The 24,683-nt window shown below is 35.3% G+C and overlaps 1 long non-coding RNA gene across 1 annotated transcript; it reads right to left on the bottom strand.

The window, feature by feature from the left end:
- Window positions 1-5,188: 5,188 nt before the first annotated feature.
- On the bottom strand, window positions 5,189-10,807 carry LOC146761061 (uncharacterized). The gene is made up of 3 exons (XR_014946132.1): window positions 10,484-10,807; window positions 6,968-7,006; window positions 5,189-5,305 (listed from the first exon to the last, which is right to left on the bottom strand). It is a non-coding gene; the product is annotated as an uncharacterized LOC146761061 (long non-coding RNA).
- Between the last annotated feature and the right edge of the window lie 13,876 nt (window positions 10,808-24,683).

Raw genomic sequence — 24,683 nt, 5'->3', positions numbered from 1 at the left:
GGGACACAGAAATCCATGATGTTCTGCACATCTTGTACTCTTTGAATACCCTCTACACCCAACTACACCCAGGAGAATGTATGAGTAAATTACTGTATCTCCCACCCTCCTGCTTCCTTGACCCATGCAACAGCAGAAATCGATCAGCTGACCTGCAACAAGTATATAACTTAGGTGCTAGTTCTGATCCTGATTCTGCACCTTGCAAATAATGGAGAAAGTATGTCTGCAAGCTTACAAAGAAAGCTGATGACAAGGACTGAAAGATAAAAGAGGGAACTCAAAGTCATAGGTCCCTGCTGCAACACTGCGACCGGGTCATTCATTGCAAGAGCAGACAGCTTTCAAGATGGAAGGCAAGTACTTCAGTAACTCAGGAATCCTTACATAAAAAGATCAAATTGTTAATTATCAAAATCCTGTCAAACCTCTAATTTCTCTGAAATCTCCTATTTCTTAGAAGACATAATTGACTGTGATAAGTAAAGCTTAACACTTTTCAAGCATTAAGGGGAAAAAAATTGAAGATCTATTTTATCAAAACAGTAAAAAAATATCACTATTATTATATATTAAGAAATTTGTCAACAATAAATGCAATTCTGAATTTTGCTTTGTGGTCAAATGTATCAGATGCATTTGCATTATTTTCTTTGACAGGAAGCTTGGGGGTGGGGGAAGAAATAAAAAGAACAACAACAACACTTCATTTTCAAAGAGAACACAGAATCCTTCAGGTTGGAATTTGCTGTGGCCTTTTGTCGTTGCTATTGTTTTTGTTTTGCTTCAGTTTAAATATAATCACTTTTACTATGAAGGCTCATGGGAGAAAAACTGAAATGTATACGGTGTCTTTTGTTTCTTGAGTAAAACAATAACAAAAGTTACAGCTTTGGAAGTAAAACAGATATGCAGATAAAGATGAAATTTAGGATAGTAGTATAAGAGTGAAAAGTATGAAGAATACACACTGCTGCTGCTCCTTCAGTGCCAGATATTCATCCCATTTGGTCACATTATGGGTTTTCTCAATGAGCTGCTCCTAGGACTAATCAGTAGCTGAAAAAGCAGCAGAAATAATCCAAGAGATTCTCCAGGGTTTTACGTACCATGCAACACATAACTGTCTCAACTTTGAGAAAGCTGAGGCAGCACTGCCATTAGCTTTGGTATGGGATCAAGGAGATATGAGGGTGACTTGTAAGCCCACATCCTGACCATGCAGTGCAGGAATATGTTTATACATACGTAGCCAGGCTTATAAGTTCTGCTTTTCTTTCTGAGGAGTAAAGCCTACAGAATGAAGAAGTGTCAAAATCCTTACAGTAAAGATCATGAACCAGTTCCAGTTAAGAGCATGACAGATAAGGGGAGAGGCAAATTTCCACCCTAGCTACAGGAAAACCTCATTAGAGGCATGTTGTCTGAGACAGAGAATCTCTCACATTCTGTACATCTGATTCTGTACATCTCTCAGTAATACTTATTTGCTAAGCCATCTCTGGATGGTACTTGTTGATGATGAGTTGCTAAAAAATTTCATGCATTCAATTGTACTTTTCTAATTCTGTCTCTCTCTTGACTTCTTAACTTGCCTTTTAACATTCCTACTTCCTGGCACGTTTCCACAAGGAAGTAATCCTCAGCAGAAGTTGTACAGTATAAAATCAGTAGGCCTAACTTAAACAATTACCACAGAAAAATGTAGACACTCATATAAAATATAGTTTCTCTCTACAAGAAGTTTCTCAAACCTTGATCCTAAAACTCTTTCTCAAACTGTTCACACTAAGATTGAGGAACCCTCAAAAGCAGGCCTTTTTCTGGGAACCATGATGAACCCTGTAGAGATGAGTTCAGAGTCCTGTGGGGTAAGGACTATTCTCAAAAAATGGCATCTTGGACTAGCTTTTGGAAGACTCACCACAACTGTTTTAAGAGACTTTTAATATATTTTAATTTAGGCTGCTGTAGTTAATAGTAGCCTTTTGTCAGTCTTTACTAAGGCTGCACTGTAAACTTTCATTACATTTTAACATAGAGCCTCAAAGAAATTTTTCATGTTGTACTTGCTAGAGGTAAAGTGCCAGTATGATGTCACTAAAACATCTGGAAAATATGTATAGACTTTGCCAGATTTCACTTTGACAAATATTTCTAAATTACCAAAAAAGAAAAAAAATAAAATAAAAAATCATTGAAATTGTACATATATCAGTTTAAAAATATTTCTTTGCAATGAATTTGTTTTTGTTGTTTTTTTTTAATTGAAATGCTTCAAATTAGAATAACATGGTTCCCTTGACGCTAAAATTGTCAAATGTCAGCTTACATTTCTGTTCTGTGCAACATCATTTCTAAATGAAATGAAATGTATATTACAAAGTTTTTAATCAATCTAGATAGTCTTCCTTAAAATGCCTGAAGATCCTGCATGTACTTTTTGCAATTAACCTAATGGAAAAAGAATACAGTTTTAAGGGATGGGGTTCTCTGTTTGTAAGTTTTCTTTTCCAACTATGTGAACAAATATTCCTCTTAAAACAAAAAAGCAGGAACATCGTACCTCAGGAGCTGGATATATAACCCTTTACTGGATGCTAATGTACCAGTGCTGTCAAAAAAAAAAAAAAAAAAAAAAAAAAAAAGGAACAGGAGTTACAAATACATAAACATGCAAACAAAAATCATTCACCTTTTTCAAAGCTCATCTTTGTGCCTAAATATAGAGATACCAGTCTTCTTGCCAAGACACAACTATGATCTTTCAGCAAACTAAACCTATGGTCACCAGACTTTATTTTCCAATATTCCAAAAGGATCCAGGAGAAAAACTACTTCCTACTTTTATGACACAATTCATAATAGCCCTGAGCTACATTTGTAATTACATTCTTTATCTTGGCTTTCTTTTTTTGATACTTTTCGAGAATGGTTTCACAGAATCATAAAGGTTGGAAAGACCACTGCAATCATCTGGTCATACCATCAACTCATGCCTGAGACTGCTCTAGACCATGTCACCCAAAGCCACATCTATCCTTTTTTGGAGCACCTCCAGGCATGGTGACTCCAATGCTTCCCTGGGCAGCCAGCTCTAATACTTCACTATTTCTCAGAAGTTCTTCCTAATATGTAACCAGATATGTTTCTTGGTGCTTCTTGAGGTCATTTCCTTTTCTATCTCCAGTTACCTGGAAGAAGAGGCCAATCCCCACCTCACCACAACCTCCCTCCAGGTAGCTGTAGGGAGTGATCAGATCTCCCCTGAGCTTCCTCCCCCTTCAGAGTCAACAATCCCAGTTCCCTCAGCTGATCCTCCTAATACTTGCGCTCCAGACTTGTGCTCACAAACTTTGTTGCCCTTCTCTGCCTTATAACAGTCCAGGCAAAGGAGGAGCATGTTACTGTTTCCTCCTGAACTGTGGGAGATTTAATTTACTCTTCGTCATCAGGCTCAGGAAGCTGAGTACCCTAAGGATAACCAGCTTGACTATTGAAAACTGAAAAAGATACTGGGAACCTCAGTCTAATCTTGGTGTATAAGGTGGTTTTGTTGTTGTTGTTATTTTTTGTGGGTCTTTCTCCACAAAATAACTTCTGTATATAAAAAGTACTGAGGCACAGGAGAACTATTTTACACTGCTATAAACAAATACAGTAACCTAGGAAAATCCAAAAATGTCAGACACTGTAAAAAGTAAAGCCTGAACTCTCAAACTGGCTACAGACAGGTGACAAAAGTGTGAAAATTCAGTAGCTGCTCTGTCTACATTCCTTTTGTTTTCGTTTTTCTTAAAAATGACAAAAAGGGATCAAAGTTGTTATGTAATCCCCAAATATAGGATGGAATAGTATTTTCTGTACCTTCTGCCTGCAGGAGAAGGAAGAAAAGTATTAATTAAAAAAAAAGTTGAAGGCCTGAAATAAATGTAGTCCCTCCTGCATGTTTTACCAAGTACTCCTGTAGCAGACAGACTTTTCATATAGCCTTTCTGAGCCTGTTTACTCCTCTAAAGCTAAAAGCAACGCAGAGTGAAAGTATTTCCATCTGCTTTACATAAACACAGTGAACATAGCAGAGAGTACACAGGAACTTGCAAACTTCCATATCCTGTCTCTGATAGTGGTCACTATCACTGCTGTAAGAAAGCAGGAGACAGCAATGAGATAACCCTATCATCACAGAAAGCTGTTCTCACTGCCTGAAATTGATTTGTGCTTCTCAAAATAACTGTAAAAACTATGACTAATCTTGACACTCCTGCAAAGAAACTGCATGATCTTTAGCCCTCTGGCTTTTGTGTCTCAAGATCACACCTTTTGCTCAACTATATTGCCAAACGATAGAAGAGTTTTCTTTCCCCAGATAGGAGACACACTCTTCAAGTGTAGGATTTTCAAGTGCAAAATTGTAGACAGCAGCAAACAGAACCAGGGGCAAACATCACACCAACTGCAGTAAATCCTTTACAATCCAAAAACCACCCTCAAGATGTATCAACAAGGTACAAATTAGACAGTGGTTCTTATCACTATTAAAATTCACATCAAGCTATTTACAGCTTTCTACGGAGACGTGCTAAAAATCTCCAAGCCATTTCCCTCAAATTCCCTGGCTCATCAGTGACTACCTACTGGACTGTAGTGAAACCACTGCTTCTTTTCAGTAATAAAAACATATTTGGCAAAGGCATTCTGAGCTTCTTAAAATATTTAAGGCATGCTCTGAAACCAATCATTTATTATTATTATTATTTGCATAGTTCTGATACTCTGCTTACCTGTAATAAGTCACATCTTCTTCAAAGTAAGCTCAAATGTGGATTAAAAAAAAATAATAATTTTAAAAAAATAATAGAAAATTGAGCTTTTTCAGTATGAGCGAGCAATCTTCAAGGAAAATTCAGCATTTAATAACAGTGCATATAATCTATAATGTTACCCTTTGTAAACTAACAGATTTTCCTTATAAAACATCAAGAATGTCATTCTCTGATACCTGAGGTCACACAAATTTCATTTCTTGCATAAAAGTTACACTTTTCAAAGGTAATAATGGGAAGTTACAATGAAAATGCATTGTTGTATTAAGTAGGAACGTAAGTGAACTAGTAGTAGGATTCAGACAAAACTTTGGAGTGCATTTTCGTTTTGCATTTTACCTTTATGCCAAGTTGTATTGCACTTGTTACTGGGTATTAATTCTTCAAATTAGAAAATTAGTATATGTTTTCAAAGGCAATCTTTTGGTTTTGGTTTTTTTTTTCTTTTTCTTTTGGCAGAGAGGGAGAGGATTTTTGACCTTTGGAAAGGACAAGAAAAGAGACAAGAGATAAAAGACAAGGTGATTATATCACAGAGTAATAAAATGACTTGGTTTGAAAGAAATCATTAAGACCACCTATTTCCAACCCCCTCCAGTATATACATGTGCACTTCCCACTAGATCAGGTTGTTCAAAGCCCCATCCAGCCTGGAAATCATCCAACATACTCAGTAAAGACTACTCTGTGCAGATATGATTTGAATGTAGTTATTCTTATAAAAATCCCCCCATGCTGTGATTTGCCCTTTTTTTTTTTAAATAAAATGTTCCTTTCTCGGTAAATTTTATTCTTAAAAATCTTCCACATACTCTTATCTTAATTTTAAACTGCAGATTTCATTTTGTTGCATTGACTTCTAGCTCAATGGACTGTACAAAGTAATTCCTTGTATTCTTTGTGTGTCTTTGTATGTGTACATGCAAAAAAGGTAAGCAAATACAACAATTTGGTTTTCACTTTTATTTTTCTAATTTTTTTGAAATTATCTGCATTAGCACAGAGCCATGCCACAGCTGAACATCCAAAAAGGACAGCAAATAGGCCACGCTGTTCTCTTAATGTAACAGGGCAAAGCTCACATTTAGTATGACATATGCTAAGAGCCAGCACAGAGATGCAGACTTCCAAAATAACTTGCATTGCCAACAATTCTGTTTAATAAATAGTTACTGACTAATCTACCTTAATTTTCCAAAATAAATAAAAACAGCATGAAGACTTATTACACAATATAGAGAAAGACAATTATAATGTCTGTCTCCCTTTCGTGTAGCAGTATCACTTCATGAACAACTCATATGCAGAACTGGATGAATGCAAATAGCAAGTCCTAAAAAGAATTTGGAAAAAAAAAAAAACCAGAAAAAAGAAACAAAAAAACCCCACCAAAACAGTTCTTTTGAGATGTTGTGCACCTGCATTATTTTCTCTATAAATATTTTGATTAATTCAGGATCCCCACAAAGAACAACCTTACTATGAATCACCTTCTGTTTGGCTGGTTTTCACAAAGCCACAGGAATGTTCCCATTCTGAAACTTACATTTAATTGGAAGGAATTCATCAACTGTTTAGAGTAGGAGAAAAAAAAAACTCCATCTGTTTGAGAGCATAGTACTTTTTAGCATACCCTACACCAATATCTTCAGCACAAAGAGAAGAGGATTCTAATTTTTCTCTATGTTCTTTCCTTTCTCTTCTTGCTGCACACTTAATTTATATACAGAAATTTCTAACCATTGCCTAAGATTTTTATTATTTTTTATCCAGTAAAATTAAAATGATTGCAATTTATGCAATTATTAAAGCTACAAACATTCTGGGAAGAAAGGATTCTATCTGGGAGTATCCATTATTTTCAGAAGATGAATGGGTTAAATTCTAATGTGTTACAATGGAGTCCAGTACTGCAGAGGAATCTAGTCATCCCACAATGAAAAGGAACACGACGTTGCGACATAAAGGTCTCTGAACAGCCTGTACAATTGTCAGTTGATATCACGTCAATGCTAATTAAGTAGAGATGACACAACTTTTGTAAGAGGGTATGGGGAAAGACATCTTAACTTGGGAAAACTTGTATTGTTTTCTTGAGTAATATTATGCTTTAGGAAGTATCTTATTTATATATTGCTTACCAGTTCTTCCTCGGGAAGAAAACAAGTACGTACTCAAACCTGAAAGGAAAGACAAGTTAATCTTGAATGCTACAGAAGTAACATGAAACAAATGGATACTGTGAGGAAGGAAAACAAGTGTTCCTATAAGGTAACTAAGCTTACAAAGCGGAAAGATTCCCAATGCCTATGGCAGACAGAAATTCAACAAGATTATATAAGTTGTTGTAATAATTTCATTCTTTTCAGAAGAGCTTCTAGATGGGATGGAACTACTTACATACCTTATTGACATATCCATTTAACTGATTAAATATGAGATGATTTAAATTTTTATAAAATAATTTAACAGATGTTCATAATTTCATCTCTCTCTTAGATGCCTTTTTTCTGATAACTAGTGAGGGATCTGGAGTGTGAGTCTTAGGAGTGGTGGAGAAAACTGGAATCATTTAGTCTAGAGGAGGCTCAGGGAAGATCTTATTGCTCTCTACAACTACGTGGAAGGAGGTAATGGCAAGGTCAGGGTTGGCCTCTTCAACCACATAATTTATAATAGGACTAAAAGGAACGGCCTCAAGTTGCACCAGGGGAGATGCAGGTTGGATGTTAGGAAATTCTTCTCCAAAACTGTGATTGGACACTGGAACAGGCCACCCAGAGACCTAGTGGTATCACTGTACCTGGAGGTGTTCAAGAAATGCTTAGATGTTGCATTAAAGGACATAGTTCAGTGGGAAATACTGGTGGTAGGTGATCGATTGGGCAGGATGATCTTGGAGGTCTTTTCCAAACTTGATGATTCTATGAATCTATGATATCTTAAGTAATATCTACCAATACAGTGTCATAATCATTTTCCATATGAGCAAATTATTCATATGAGCCAAGGATTGTTTGCTCTTGAATGGGTTAATAGGACAGATCAATAAACTCACTGCAGCTCAGTTCTCCTGAGTTTGCAGGAAGAGCCTAAGAACTTAAAGCAACACATACATGCATGATATAATCAGAATAAACAAAACCAAAAGTAAAAAAATGCTCTGAGCATCATTTCAGCACAATTTATAAACTAGGCTATAAGTTGTGAAAAGAAATTTTATAAGAAAGGGGAGGAGGGCTAGAAACAGTCCATTAAAAATCAACATCTACACAATATTTGATACTGTACAGGCTTTTTTTAGATGACCTTTTTCCATCAAAAAGACATATATACACAAACCAAACAGCTCAATCAAGGTCTTAAATCAATAGGATTTTTTGTAGGGGAGGAATTAGTGAACATTTAATGTGTGTCATTTGAGATATCTGAGTATTGAAAATGATGACAAATTGAAAAAGTACTTTTGAGTTCAGTTATAAGAAAAATACAGCTTAACTGCATGTACTGAAGACATTATTTTTGCAATGACTCAGATAAAATGAGTGTCTGTATATTAAGAAAAAGGAAACTTGCAGTGGTTGACAAAGCATTTCTTCTGGAAATGTTTGTAAAGTGGGTCTTGGTCACTTGAACACATGGTAGTAGAATAAAATAAAATAAAGCAGAAGACAAAAAGCAAGCACATAAGATTATTCTTGGAGCTTTCCTATGTGCGTGTACTTCTAAAATAAATGAAACTTACTAGTCCATGGAATGAAACTCTTGTGGCTGGACAAAGGAAGAGAAGTGATGACTATGGCCAGAGGTACAGCACAACCATCAAAGCAGCAGTTGTATGTACATTACACAACACAAACAAGGATGACAGTCAGTGACACACCAGGCTAGCTTCCACTTTGAGAAACGTGCAGGAAGGATCATAATTCCTGAGGGCAGAAAGCTCTGTATCACTTTGGCAATCAGCAGAGCACACCAAGATGTGCTCAGAACAGAGTGGTGGTTCACTTACAATATACTGTGCAACTCTAATTGAAAACCTGCAGAATTTTTTTTTATATAAGTTCTCCCTTGGACTCATAATATTGCTTTTTCACACTTCTGTAATAAGCTTTTTTTCTATATAGTCATACCATCTAATCTCCAATCTCTCTCTTGTCTTTGGTTAGGTAACATATTTATACTCATATATACATCATCTACAGTGACAAAAATGAAGAAAAGCTCTCTTACAATTGGACAAGCCAGCAACAAACTCCAAGACATCATCTGCCAACAAATTAGCGTCACACTTTTTCATTCAAAACAAGTGAATTTTTCACAATCTGGAAGCATGTGTGTCCACAGCTGGTTGTGATCAACTATTAAATTGTAAAGACAGATTCAGTGCACACTGACTGCCACAGCAGGCAGAGGAGCATGAGGTCCCAGTCAAATAATGTGGAAGACAGACAAGAACCGCTGCAAGCTGAAGAAGCAAACATGCATATTCACTGTAGAGCAAATTCACTCCCATCCATTGAATCTACTTTTGAGTAGTCCTTTTTTAACGGAGTTATTTGCAGCTTTAAATTCTAAAATAAATTCTAAATTAAACATACTTGTTGTTAACAATCTGTACATAATATACAGTAATGTAGTTGCTAGAGTAGCAAACTGGTGAAGTTTGTCACTGTATCTTAGCACTAGAGACTGCCAATTCTCAGAGCACAGTCAACTCGATGTGTGCCTATTAAATCATCATTTACAAAGCAGTAATTGGTTTATTTTTTCAGATCCTTGTGTTGATTACCCAGTATATACAACAAGTGCTGGTACACTGCAAACAAAACTGAAAATGTCTATTAATGTTTATTAGCAGCTTCTCTTTATTTCAAAGGATGAATCATCTCTTGGCTCCCCGAAACTCTGAGCCACTCCTGCACTGATTCATACTCACTATTATTATTATTATTGTTATTATAGGAATTGCAATGAGATACACCAGTCCATATAACCAATGCCATAACACATCTGATTCATCCCAAAAGGCTCACAAACAGTGATCACAGCATGAGACCAGGATGAATACAGCAACAAAAGTGTAAAATCAGAAATCTTGAATATATTTGCTGAATGAGTAGCAACTGTATAAGGCTCTGGGTAGCTGTCAGCAATACACAGCTGCTCGGAAGTGGTTTAGATTGAATTAATAGGTACAGAGCCCTACAAGTCTCCTAAGGCAACAGAAAAAGAGACTATTTGCATACAGGCAGGACATCATTGATTGGGAAGCTTTTCATCTGTGCTCATCTCAAAATTGGGGCAGGGCAGAAAATGCATCCTGACCTCCAGAAAACATTTCCATCATTTAGTTTTCTCCAGAATTTTGAGGAATCTATCAACATAGGTGTGCATACCTGGTAATTCTCTGCTTAAGGATGTTGCTATGAGCCTATCAGTACCACAGGTGATAGGAACTTGTAATTAGACTTGTAGTTAATTGGGGCTTCAGTGAAAATCTTGGCAACTCCAGAAATGCCTTACTGGAAACAAGGAAAATAAAAGGTGTTGTTTCTTAAACATATTAGTCAAATGTGGAGTTGCTAGTGATTTTAGCAATGGGAGAAGTAAAACGTAGTCACATAATGTCTAGCATAGCTTCAAGTGATAAATACCTTGCTGTGATTCCCATCAGTACAAAGTTGATATCCAGGTTACAGGTGATACAGCCTCAGCTCCTCATCTCCCATCCAACACCATAGCTGATCAATTATGTGGTCTACTACCTCTAATCTAAAGCAGCTTACAAGTCCCATGGAGTGTGTACTTTCCTTCAAGTGATATAACCATTTCTTGTTCCTCTCACCAGCTTTAATCTCCAGGAAACTGAATAGGAGAATAATACACAGGTTGTGCAAGTTAAAGAGACTTTAAAACATATACCTGAGCTTTGTAATGGAAGTGTTATTCTAATGAATGTTAAAAAAAAACAAAAACAAACAAACAAACAAAAAAACCTCATTCTGTTTGTATTGGAGATGGAGTTGGGAAGGCTAAGACAGAGAGGAGAGATATCTCATTCTATAGTTGAGTAAGAAGATATTTCCCTGGTCCCCATACATCCCCTTTGTAAATAAAATGTCAAAAATTTGCTACTCAATCTAACCCAGTGTGATTCTCAGGATGTTTCACCAATGTCATTGAACTGAATAGTCACAATTTTCTTAGATAATACATTTAATTACTGATAATCAATCACCTTACCCCACAAAATCAAAACCAAACTTTATTTTATTTTAACAAATAATTCTCATTGAGTTCAATGTCTTGTCTTATGCAAAGGCTGTATGGATTCCATCTCATACTATGGATCACTCAATCATAGAAAGAAAATAATAATCCTAGAATAACTAATGTTTGAGAAGGCTTCCAAGATCATCTAGTTCAACCACCCACCTATCACCACCATTTCCCCACTAAACCATACTAAACCATGTCCCTTAGTTTATACATACATACATATATATATATATATATATATATATATATATATATTTTTTTTTTTTTAACATCTCCAGGGTTGGTGACTCAATCACCTCCCGGGGCAGTCTGTGCTTGACCAGTAATCATTATTTTTAAACCTTTTGTTTCTAACATTCATTCACTAATGAATCTGTTTTTTTTTTTTAATTACCTATGATCTTTCCCTTTGCCCCACCACACAATAACTGCTTTTCCACAGTAAAAGCTCATAAGCCATCTTTATCTTTTTTTCATTATCTTATTTTCATTAACTATCCTGTTCACTCTTCCTTCTTCTTGCCAGTTATTTTCTGTTGTGTTTTTTAGTTCACATCTTCAAAGCTCCCAATAACAACAGCCTGATGGTGCTTCTATTCTAATGGTGTTTTTTTTGTTTGGGTTTTTTTTGGTTTTTTTTTGTTGTTGTTGTTTGTTTTTTTTACAAGATCTGGGAAATAAAGATTATTTCTTCTCTCCTTACCCAGTGCACAGCTCCCCTCCCCACTCAAACCCTGGTCCTGCTGAATAAAACCAAAAATGGTTAAATGCAATAAAACAGCATAAAACAGTAAACATAGTCAAATCTTGCAGTATTGTAGAATACTATGAATGTGAATACTAATACAGAAGAAAACAAAATAAGATGCTTATACTGATATAAAAGAAAGTTACGAGAATTCAAATTAAATAGAGCAAATAAATTAAATTAGGATTTATCCAATCCCACTACCTTACCCATCTTCAAACTTGAAATTAAAGAAACACTATTTCATTATGTTTATCTTTTCCATCTAAATGTTTGAAGCCATGATAAATCTCTTCAGTATCACAAAGTAAGAATGAAGTGACCTTGAGAATTGATCTGTAACAACTGTATTATTTATAACTATGGTTTCACTGACAAGACATCAGATTTCTGTACAGCAATGTTCTTTTAAGTGATAGAAAATGTCACCATCAGGGTTAGATGAGATAAGAAAGGACAGCTTTAAGACTGATTGAAATTCAGTGGCCTATTTTAGCATATAACTACGCAAATTTGCACTTGAATGCTCTATGAAGTGCTGTCACTGACGTGATTAAGTAAAACGTTTTGAAATTAAGCAAACTGAGCATGGAACAGGCTGATGTCAGCTGGCCAAGATATTGACACACTTAGTGATTCAGCTTAGAGACTCAGCTGTCACTGACCCAGGAAACAAACACAGACAAGTCTAATTCCCATTTAATTCCTCTTACATTCTTACTTCAAACATTGCTTGAATATTTCAGATTTTTCATTGGCTCATTAATACTAGAATGAGAGGTATATGCTATCTGTCACGCCTCATGTGTCATCTTTGGCTTAGCTAACCAATTTCAGCCAAGTAAACTCAATATGAGTTTGTTATCTCTCAGTATCTTTGATTGTAAATGCCTCAGGGCAGTGACTGAGACCTCAACAAGGTACTGAAATGTACTAAACAAACATCAGTAGTTAACCTGTACAGTAAGTTTCCATGACTTCACTGATTGCAACACACTTTTCACGACAACAATTACCAGCCAGCTATGGAAGTTCTTGAACATGCTAAAACTTCAAAAGTCAATTTAAATTTAAGCAACATACTGAAACTGTTCAATAGCCAGTGCAATATAACATGAACCCTACTGGCACCAAAATAAGAAATATCTTTGCAGCAGACCTTTTTGACAGGATGTTGTGATTAGCCAAACAGATATTTTCGGTTAGCTACCTTCCATATACTGGCAAGTTGTCCATTTCACCATCAATATACTCACCAAGACACACAAAACACAAAATTTCCATATCACTAATAAGCAACTTACCTATATAAAGCACTAAAAGCCTCAGCAGATCCCTGAAACCCATACAGATCTGGCTGTGCCAACAAGATAAGAAGAGGCCAAGAGGAGGAAGATAAACAAGCTTGTTATGCCTCCAAGATTGCAGCATAGTTTTTATGCAGTGCTACAACACAGTAGGGTAGTAGATACAGCTAAACAATAATATTTTATAATGTGATGACACATGGCTCTTTCTCACTTAAACACCACTCTGATTTTTCCAGTTTCCCTTGGCTGGCAGCAAATCAAATTGTAGGAAGTCAAAGTTTTCACATTCTTGGTTTCCATTACCCTTACACTCAGTAAGGAACAATACAGGTTATAAAAGAATTAATCACATTTAAGAGCATATTTAGATGTCTACCTTTTGGCAACCCTTAGGCTTCACTACACAGTAATCACCTGGCTCCTATTCATTCCTCAAACAAACAAACAAACACCCTCTTCTACTTCATATATTATTTATTGATGATTCTACAAACTAAAATTTACAGAAATAATATACTACAGATTCAATGTACTTAATGCCTTTCTTAGGCAAGGCACAGTGATGATGGTTATACCTTCATTCTTTTCCAGCTGTGTCTTCATGTTTTCAGGTATTTAGTGGTAGGGCAAACGTTTTAATCTAAGTCAAGAAAATGAATCAGACAACATTTTGAAAATAATAAGATCGTTTATCTCAACTGAAAATCACTGTATGTAAAACCCCTTCAGAATACTTATCAGTAGGCTGGTAATTCAGATTAGAATGAAATATCATTGGAGGCAGTATGTAGAAATCATCAGGTACATCATGTGTTATAATGGTTTCCTTTCTCCTACCTCTCCACTTGTAGTCAGTGAAAGTTCCTTCATCGTTTTTTCCTAAAGAACTATGAACAGGCAGCCACATGCAATTTGCAGCTTTACATTCTCATAAATGGACCCGGAAGAGTCGTTTATCTTTTCTATTCTAAGATATATAATGTGAATATTAGCAACAATTACACATTGTATTACAATAATTTGGTGGTTTATGATATAGATATATAGAATTTTTTGTTAGAGTGTTTAAAGACCATATTACATCTCTTGTATCTTTTTTTTTTTTTAAAAAAAAAAAAAAACAACAAAACTGTTTATTTCCAGTTCTTCAAAACATTCTACATACAAGTGTTTTCAAAACCCTTCATTTTCTTTTAAGCCTTTGCACCAGTTTTGCATGAATGAAAACACTCAGATTTCACTAACTAGCAAGCAGATGAATCTACATTGTTTTGGCTAAAAAAACAAAACAAAACCAACAACAAAACCAAAAAGCCAAAATGAAAACCACATCAAACCACACAAACAAGCACAAGAACAATCACTCAAAGGTAAGGGATTCAAAGGGAGGTTATTACTTAATCCTACTGGTTTTGATTGCTTTAACAATATAATACACACATACAACATGAATGAGATAGGTCACCCACAGATTCACTTCCAAGAAACAGAAGAAACATGGAAATTAGGAGATGTTACTTGCCCCCCCAACTTCTCATCTCCCCATGCACACAGGATATTTGTATTTTGAATAGCCTATAATAAATTTGAAATTTAGAATAGCAGAGCATTTCTCTCAAAATGAAATATTTCCAATCCCCTTCCCTAAGAAAAATTCTGATAAGTCAGTGTAGGCTAGACCCTACATTGATAAAGCCAAACCTACTTTCTTTTTTCCTTTAAATAAAAAACAGATTTACTTTCTTTTTTCCTTTAAATAAAAAACAGATTTACATGATTACTTGCTCAGTGTGGTTCCATGTTCCATAATGTCTATTCCCACTAGCTTCAGATCAACTTCTTATTTCATGAATTTGCATAGCTGCATTTGAAATCCACATTCCATTTCAGACAGTTACTACTCTTCTACAATCTAAGGTACAAACAATAACTTCTCCACTGTTTGTATGCTTTTTCTGGTCTGAAGATCTAGAGGAAGAATAGAATGCAGCATTACATCAGAAATGTAGGTTTTTTGCATTTTTTGCATTAAAACAAATACTCTTAGTATTTCCTAAATAACAGTCTAAGCTTTCTCCACCACGTGAGTCTGAAATAGCCTTCTGAGTCTTTACAGTCTTTGGACACATCTCAACTCTGTTCAGAATACCTGTCTGCACTGTGAAAGCCCTTCTTGGTTGCTCCTGGATGATAGAATCTCTTAGATATTCTGCCCAGCATTTTCTGGAAAACAGAGCTAACAGTAGTCTTCAGAAAACCTCCCAGATCCACTTTCCAATCCTTTAGAGATGCAGCACTTGCTGCTTAGCAGAACGTAATTAGATTTGTGAGTGCACATTAATTCCAATAGGTCTAAGAGACCAATGTACTGAACGAGCAGCAAAATTCATACTGGTACAAACATTCATAACAGTCAAGGTGCCTATTACTGAACAGAAGAGGTTAATTTATGTTCAAGAACAAAAAACATAATACTGTGAGTAGGGTTTTTGTTGATTTGTTTCTTAACAGCATAGTCTCTTCTCAAGAAAACCAAAACGCTTTGTTTTTTCCTTACAGAAAACTATACTGCCTATGTTTTGGTGACAAGCCCTAGCCCCAGCTTTGCCTTTGGGCTAAAAGGTATAAAGATTTCTCATCATCTTTGGTGTTCCTTCATTCTACAGTATAGAAACAGCCACCTCACTGTTCTGCATGCTTATATCTTCCAACCATAAAACAAAGAAGGCAAGAAAGTGATTATATATTTAAGTAATGCTAAAACCCAGTGTTAATGGAAGTTACTAGAATTCTTTCTCTCTCAAGTTTTAACTAACTGCAATAATAAAACACCTACGCTCTAATTATCTTAGTTATAAATGTCAAAGTTATCGCAACACTGCTTTGGTTCCCGCATAGTTTATAAAATGCACCTACACTGCCATCTTGTGGGAAGTATGAATTCGCACTGATTGGACCTTGGCCGGATCAAACAGCTTATTAAAAGGGAATTGCCTTTTCTTTTAGTACAGTGCTGTTTCTTATTGAAAATATGTGAGAGTTGGTGTAATTTTATTTTTTTGTTTGTTTTCTTTCTTTTATTTTGTGGGAGTGGGATGGATTTCTATTGATGGAATCTTGTTAGATTTCAATATGACACCGTATTGAACTAACTTTCCTCTAAGATACAGTGGACAGGATAGATCCACACTGAATTTGCAACTTTAAGTGCAGCTTGTTTAAAATCAGTAACTGAGAGATAAAAAGAGAATCTTGCTGCATGCATCTCAGTGACCAACTCATTTAACATCCTCATTTTCCAGAATCCTTTTGAATCACACCCACATCCCTACAACTTAATCTCTGGATATTAGATTGCTCCAGTAAGGTTCTGGTAATACCTGTACAGTCCTTCTTGTCCTCAGAAGACCTGTCAGTCAATGGAATTCATGGTCAAACTGGGATCAACTCTTCAGTATACATTAAGGAAGCATCTTTGTAAGAAGAATTCCATCACCCATTATGGGTTAAAAATACAGTGTCTCACCACTGTGGACTTTGAGAGCTCAAGGATATATTTTTCAATAAGGGCTAATGTGTAATCATTTAGGGTTATATCAGGTACGCTCAGTAAAAACAAAGAACTTGCATAGCTCCTACGTACCTAAATTTCATTCTCTTGAGACTGATAATGCTGAAGAAATCACCTACAAAAGTTTAAAAACTATTAGAACAAGTTTAAAAAATCTTACAGCACATGATACAAACTTCTACTGTGTGAATGAAAACAACAACCAAGAAAGAACTGGGATCAGGTCTGAAGTAACATATATATGCCCCAATGACTCTTTTTTAGTGGCCTGTCAATTTTGTATATTTAACAAATGTGTCATGAAGCCTTCTGCACAATCACCAGGACCTATTATATCTTCATTTTAGTCCCTTTAAGACCTTCTTCTCCCTCTAGCACAGGCCACTAACTGAATATATTTTGGTACACATTACGTACTCCCAATAATACCTTAGCAGTCTCCAGTTGCTGAAGACTATACCATTTTCTTTAGATGGCATTTATTATTTCTAGCAAGAAGATTACTAAAATCTAAGATCCCGATTGCCAGGAAAGAGGTCATTTTTGAATGGTTTTCCCACAAAATACATACAAACAAACTCTTGTCCACCATGTTTAGGATTAGATTACGGGGCAAAAGCATGGAGAAATGACACTAAACATAAGTTTCAGTTGAGAGAAATCTGCAAGAGATCTGCAACCTCCTCAGTTAGGATGAGCTACCTAGAAAGAATGATCACTATTGATTGTTTCTACTCCAGAAAATATATTCTGGTTAGCACAGAAAGAACAAGAAGAATCCAACTGGTAATTCAAGAATGTGAGCATATAGCATAAAAATTAATTGTCATGACAGATTTTACAAATTATACTTGTAGAGATATTATCAGAGCCTAAAAGACTTTGAATTCTTTAAAAAAAAAAAAAAAAAAAAATCATGCTGCAGGATGGCAGACTTCAGAATTACACAAAAAAACTCTGACAGTGTTGAACAGCAAGCTGTCAAGGCCCTTAGAGATGAATATGAAGTTACACTCATTGTTATGACATATAAAACAACATACTTGGAGAGGGAGTTCAACTTCCAACCACAAAAGTATTTTTCTTTAATGCAGACACACGTTTAAGATAAAAATAAAAAAAAAAAAAGCAAAAATCATAAAACAAAACAACACAACCACAGGCAATTTTCATGCACTAGCTGGACAAGGAACTTCTTAGCATGCAGTTCTTTCACAGCTCCTAGTCTGTGCTGGATATTGCACTAGCAAAAAGCACTATTATGTAAAAAATACACCCTAAGCTATGTTTTTATCCTGGAAACTTATCATCTTTTACATAGCTTGTAAATCTGTCCAGCTTTACATGTCTGTTAACATGGAAGCATCAACATGATTTAAAACAGAGTAATTCCACAGACGCATACTACATTAAAGCATTTAAAAACACTAAGTACAAAGATGATTACATAGTTACGATTAGAGGAAAAAATTCTAACTTTCTGCTTACCTGAGGACCAGTCCTGGTCATCTCCTTTCTTGCCTCCCCAGACTCTTCCTAGCTTCTGCCAGGACTCAAATCATTCAGAGGAAATGCAGCTTCTCTTCAAGGAAGGCATCACCATTGTCATATTCTTGGTGCAATTCACCTTTGTCTACTACAGTTCCAATTATGGAAAACTAGAACAAAATTAAGAAGATTACAGATCTCAGGTTTATTTTTTATAAGTAAATACAACGAATACATCTGACACTCATAGGCATCTAAATAGTATGAAGTTATTTTCTCTGAGATCTATTTGGGGAATGTACTGGATTAGATCCATACTTATAGAAGTACAGGGCTTTTTTTTGTACAAGATAGAAAGGAAAACAAATATTTGGGGAATTTCAAACAAGGATAGAATAAAGTCAGATAAAAGCATGCAAAACTCTGTTAACATCTGTTTATTAAATTTCATGAAGTGATAACAGACACTGAAATGATTGTTTTCAAACATGTGCACACGAAAAGGTACATGTACACATTAACTGTGGCAAGCCCAATATCAAATGTACAATTTGCACCATGATATACCAGCTACCCCTTTTCATAATCCCAAAATAGTTCTTGACTAACATACTAAGTGTTCTAGCAACGTGCATAAATAAATGTCCAGTAATTCATTTCCACTTCAAACACTAAAACTTGGCACAATATTAGTAACGTTGGCAAAGAGCTAGACACTGCTATTTCCTAGACATGATATAACCTGTTGGAAACACATCTGTTAAATAATTATAGTGAGCACATCACAGATAGACAGGTATGTCTCAGGCATTTGCAGAATTCTGTGTTGAGCTAATTTTATTCCTATGGTATACATTTAAATTCTGATGCTTCACATATATTTTAAGTTTAAATCTGTGAAGTTTCGTAGTGCATGACCAACATCAAGATAACCACCCTTATTCATGTTGCCATATGTGATATTTTCTCATTGTGTTATCACTGAATAAATGACACTACAATAATGTAATAATGGAACAGACTTGTTCTAAATCAGTTTGTCAAATTCAGTAGGATTTTTTTAGATATGTACATATAATTGGAAGAAGGATTGAGTTAAAGTGCTTAGAAAAAAAAAACAACAACATTATTCAGAGTGAAATCTAAGGCCAAATAACCAAATAAATCTAGAATAGAATCAGTACATTACTCAAAATTAAACCAGTATCAGAGACATCTGCATTTATCTATTTGTACCTGGTTGCTTATTCTCTGAATTTTCTCTGTAAAACATTGTTTCAGCAGTTACTCATATATACGTATATATTACTGCACACATTACTGTAGAGTATATAATGCATCAATTCTTCTACACATGGTGATAAAAATTCTTGTAAAAATATATATTATATCCTAATATGAGTATCCATCTCAATTGTTAAATTATTCAGCTCATTTAACTGCACGTTAATGCGGAAATTTTTTTTTTAGTACAATCTAGCATCTTCTTCACTTGCTTAGAGTAGATTTGCCTCTCACTTTTTATCCCAGATAATTCGCTTTGGAGGTCCTGGCACTACAAGAAACTCAGCATCCTGGAAAACTAGAACAGGACAAATTCACCAGAACTGACTTCACTGTCAATTGTTTATATTCTCTAGCATTTAAGATATCAACACTAATAAGTTTTTTCTGCTTCAGCTTCAAATGGTTGACCCTATGTCACTTGCACTGTAGAGAATTAGAATCAGCCAAAGGACTATTTTAAGACTATACATGGACTCTTTTAGTAATAGTACTTCTTGGTCTCTAATGTAACATGATTACAGAATAAACAAATAAGTTGGAATGCACAGACCGACACTTGGGCCACAAGTAATGAATCTTCTGTAGTACATCTCTCAGAGCTCTGTTGTTCTCTGCTTAGCTTTAAAGAGACTATTTTTTTCCCAGGTAATGCACTTCCTTGTAGCTGTCTGCAAACATAGTTATTTACTCTTCAAAAAGTTAAGAGTCTTCATGTTCCTACTGATATTTTCTAATATTTTCATCAGATTATAACTTAGGATGATGATATTTTGTAATAAATACAAGCTGAAAACTAAATGTCTTCAAAATCTTCTTGTTGATTGCCTATTTTAGGAGGAACCAACCATAAAAGGAGGAACCAATCATAAAAATACTCAGTGACAAAAAAGGAACACCACTCAAGATTTTGACAAAAAGCTTTCTTTGAATTTAAAGTATTTTCTATCCTCATGCTATTCTTCTTCTTTTCTCCATTCTTTTAGTCAGAAACAACAAAATGAATTTGTCATGGAAAAGAAATCTTCTCTTAAATATATATATGTAATAATAAAACAGACTGGCCCTATTTAGATTGCTTCAACAATGCCCTTATTCCAAAGACAAACATCCTACTGAGGATAACATTACCTGTTGTTAGAAATCTTTCATTTTCCACTTTGAAAACTACTTCAGAACATTTTTAATGTTTTCCTCCTCTAATTCAGAACTGAACTGAATTCACTTGCTGTACCATGAAGAACAAAGAGTGACAGCAGATTGCAAAGCCGTCCTGCTTAAGCCTGGCATTTGAAGCAGGCTACTCGGAGGTTGGATGAGCAACAGCTTTGGGTATGCAGACTCATTGGTCTCAAAGCCACAGATATAAACATCTGGTCTGCACATCAGCATTGAAAATGGAAGGTTTGCAAATGTACAGCACCCTCTTGATGGCAATTACAATTCCTAAGCCCCAGTTTTCAGACATAAAAATCCAGAGATTTATTTTCATTGCCTTGGAGCTGGACATCAAAAATCACTTAAAAATTTCAGAGCTATCATCTTTGAATGGCTGTAAAGACCACAGCTCTATGTTCTATTCAATACAGAACTGATATTAATTCCCTATTTCTCTGCATCATTTAAAAATCCATCTTCAGAAGAATTTGTGCCCTTTTCCCCAGAGCACACTTGCACAATTTCTCGAAGATTCTGAAGCAGTAACAAGTTATAAATATGTGCATCAAGATGTCAATGACCACCTTAAGGTCAGTAAAAATTGAGTATATTCTGAAAAGCTGTAGACATCAAAAGAGCTAAATATTTCTGGGCTCTTTTAGGATCTTGGCTTTGCATTTATTCACACATACATCTTAGCAAAGCTCCTAATTTCTAAGCGCTGCACAATAGTACACTTACACATTCCGGTTATCTATGTGACTTCCAAGTCCAGGTAATTTGTCATTTTCTTATGAAGCATTCATATTTGCACATTAAAGAAAATTTATAATACTCGAAGCATTCGTTATTGTAACAATTAAGTATATCCTATGATAATCTTCCTTGAAGTCAGGATATTGATTTATCTAGACAGTGTTTAAGACAGATAAGGAGACAACAGTGCTTTATGCTCAAGATGTATTCAGTCAGTTCATAAAAATTAAATTAACTATTCTTTTAGTGCATACATAGAATCATATTTACCTATTTACCCATTTCCTTTGTAGTGTGGCTCAAAACACCACAGAGACCTAAGAATGGAAAGAAACAGACCAAACAGCAGCTGCAGTTGTGAGCAATGATCACTACCTCCATAATAAGTTTTATGCTCTCCTCCTTCCTGCTGCTGAAAAGAGGTAATAATTGCTGCAAGTGGCCAGAAAAATGTGTTGCATTGAATATCTGCACATCTGTATACCTGAAGGATATTACAAGCATGCCTGCTGCCTTGCTGATGCTCTTCCTTTGAGCCAAGGACATGTTCACACAATAGCAATGCATGTATCAAAAGATACCAAAAAGAACTCCACTGAATGAAGAACTCTTCATACAAGAGCCTTAAGACTGTAAAGAAAACCCAGCAAGACATTTCCTCAAGTAGCATAACTTTTAACTAACATAGATATCATTACACATTACACAAGGAAAAAAACTGGTGAATACTGGTACTTAACCTTATACATTAGTGCAAGATGAACACAACCATAAAAACTTCATTAACCTCCAATAAATCATTCCATTTATTTTAATATTACTTGTATAAATCCAGAGGATAACACTTTCTGTCAAGATTTACATTGATGTAACTTAGGTCATCACTTGGTTCCATAATTTTTAATGCATACTTACTTCTATGTAAATTTAAAGTTTTGCATTCATATAGAAAGGATGATTCTGCAAACAAAGAAGAGTATAACCACTATTTTTAATTTGCCTGTATGCTACATACTGCTTTGTCTGTTCACAAAGAAAGGCATCTATACAGCCATGCTAGAATAAACTTCACATTTAAAGATGTACTCAGAACAAGAAAAGCAAGCATAAAGTACAGGAATAACAGTAGTTTCACAACTTGCCACCAAACTGACTTTCACTACTATCCTGCACTACCTCTATGCAGAGGAGTGATTCTAGCCTGCTAGATTTTTGAGATTTTAAAGGCTTGTACATTAATTGTGATCTGAGAACATTCCTGGAAATACAGGAGCACACACAGAATTATGATTTCTGGAGTTCCACATCAAAACACATCAAAATTTTTTCACATTCTATTTAAAGTCACCTTGCCCAGAAGCTTCCCTATACATATCTAGAAAACCTCTGCAAACATTAATCTTGTTTGCAGTATGTGTCAGAGATCAGTGAGAGTCAATTGTTTGCAAATCCGTTCCCAAAGGAAGATAAATGCTGGTTTTTGGCCCCCACATTTACACAGGGGTTCACGATATGTTCAGTAGGTTCTATATATGTCAGAGTATCACACATCAAATTTGAAAAACTGTGTGAAATGTTTGCCCAATGGCATTTCTCCCTTTCTTAAGAAAATATGTTTGGATTATACAGCAAAACAACCCACTAAATTTCTAATTAGGCCTTCAATGTTCTCCTCGTGTTGCTCACATCTACCCTTCTGCATTAGAATCTCACAGTCTAGAGTAATTCCAGAGAGTCTCCAAGGGAAAAACTTTAGAAGGAGGCACTTGTTAAAATATTGGCAATACATAAACTTGTCTTTTTAATGGCAACCACTCTACATTGTTTAGCACATTTAGCAGGATTTAAGGGTCACTCTAATATAGTCAGAGACTTTCAAAAACACCTATGAGGTGGAGGGAAAAAAAAGTAGTGAAAAATGAAATACACAGTCACAGCCAGCAGGTCGTGGGCAAGCACCGTGTGAGCAGGTGAAAAAAAAAAAAAATCTAGTGATTGTGAAGAGCTTGATGACAGCTTTGGGTCTGCTTCTCTTATTCAACTGCTTCCACTTATATTCGCTTCTGCATCTGTTACGTATTTAGACATGTTTTTATTAGTAAGTTTGGATCCATTGAAGCAAAAGAGTATGTGTTTAAAAGACAACTGAAAAAAAAGTTATGAAGACATGAAATCATTCAGAGAATGAACAAGGCATGTTCTCTGCAAATAAAGGCATGCACATTTTAATTGCATGTAAATCATCTGAATGGAGATAAAGTGAATATAAGTTTCATTTCAAAGTAAACCGTGTGAAAGTAACTTGATTCAGGTAACCTCTCTTGGTATCTATTGCCCAAGTTGAAGAACAGAAAATTCACAAACACTGTGCAAGCATCTTCCACATGATAAGCTTTTCTTAAGCAAGCTTTCCCTCCTTCCTTCTCACTTTAGATGTTATTTCTAACCCTTTTAATAATCCTACTTGTTTTCTCTGTATATCTGTTGACAGATGTCCCAGTTCAGGAAAACACCTGGTATGCACTTGAGATCCAAAGTTGTAGCAAGAAAGCTAATTCCAAACAAAACTCTCTTCCTGAACTTTGGTCAGTGATGTTGCATTTTTGCTTTTGTTTTCAAGACATTCAGTTATTGCTTTGTACATAAAATCTTATTTCAGCATTTTAGCTGCTAGTCAGGGCAATATTTATCTCTAATATTTGGAGATACATGTATTAAAATGAAATATAACAAAGATGAATTTCCTTTGTGCTGCTGGGAGTACTTAATTCTGACAAGAATTTTGAAGAACTGTATAATACAATAAATTATATTTCCACTTCTAAAAAGTTTAGAGGTGCTGCAGAACTTCTTAAGCACCAGATCAGTTCCTCTCTCAAAGGAATCTAAACATCTGTATTCAAGTGTAGTTACATGATATATTTTCTTCTCTCCAGACAGCAAAGTCAGTTTAAGATGTTGCCATACCTTTTCTCCCTGATCCCAACCACTCCTTTTCTTTCAGCTGCTCCCTGAAATGAGCCAATTTTAGAGAGCACTTATTAAACAAATAAGAACAATGACAACTAATTTAGGATGTAGGCGTTTTACGTACAGTAAAATATCTCCAAAGAGTTTCACAAATCAGAACACTCTCCAGATAAGCCTAATATCTCCCAGATATTATTGGAAGGGATCCATTTTTCCTCTTTTAAAACACAAAGCTATGTTATTTATAATGTACTCTAGAGAAAATTGACTGGGGCACAAAAAGCAGACAA

Source organism: Coturnix japonica, chromosome 4 (assembly GCF_054131305.1).
Source record: "Coturnix japonica strain WE chromosome 4, WE-NBRP24, whole genome shotgun sequence".
Lineage (NCBI taxonomy): Eukaryota > Metazoa > Chordata > Aves > Galliformes > Phasianidae > Coturnix > Coturnix japonica.
The sequence above is the reverse complement of the archived record's forward strand: the minus strand, read 5'-3'. Positions and strand labels throughout refer to the sequence as shown.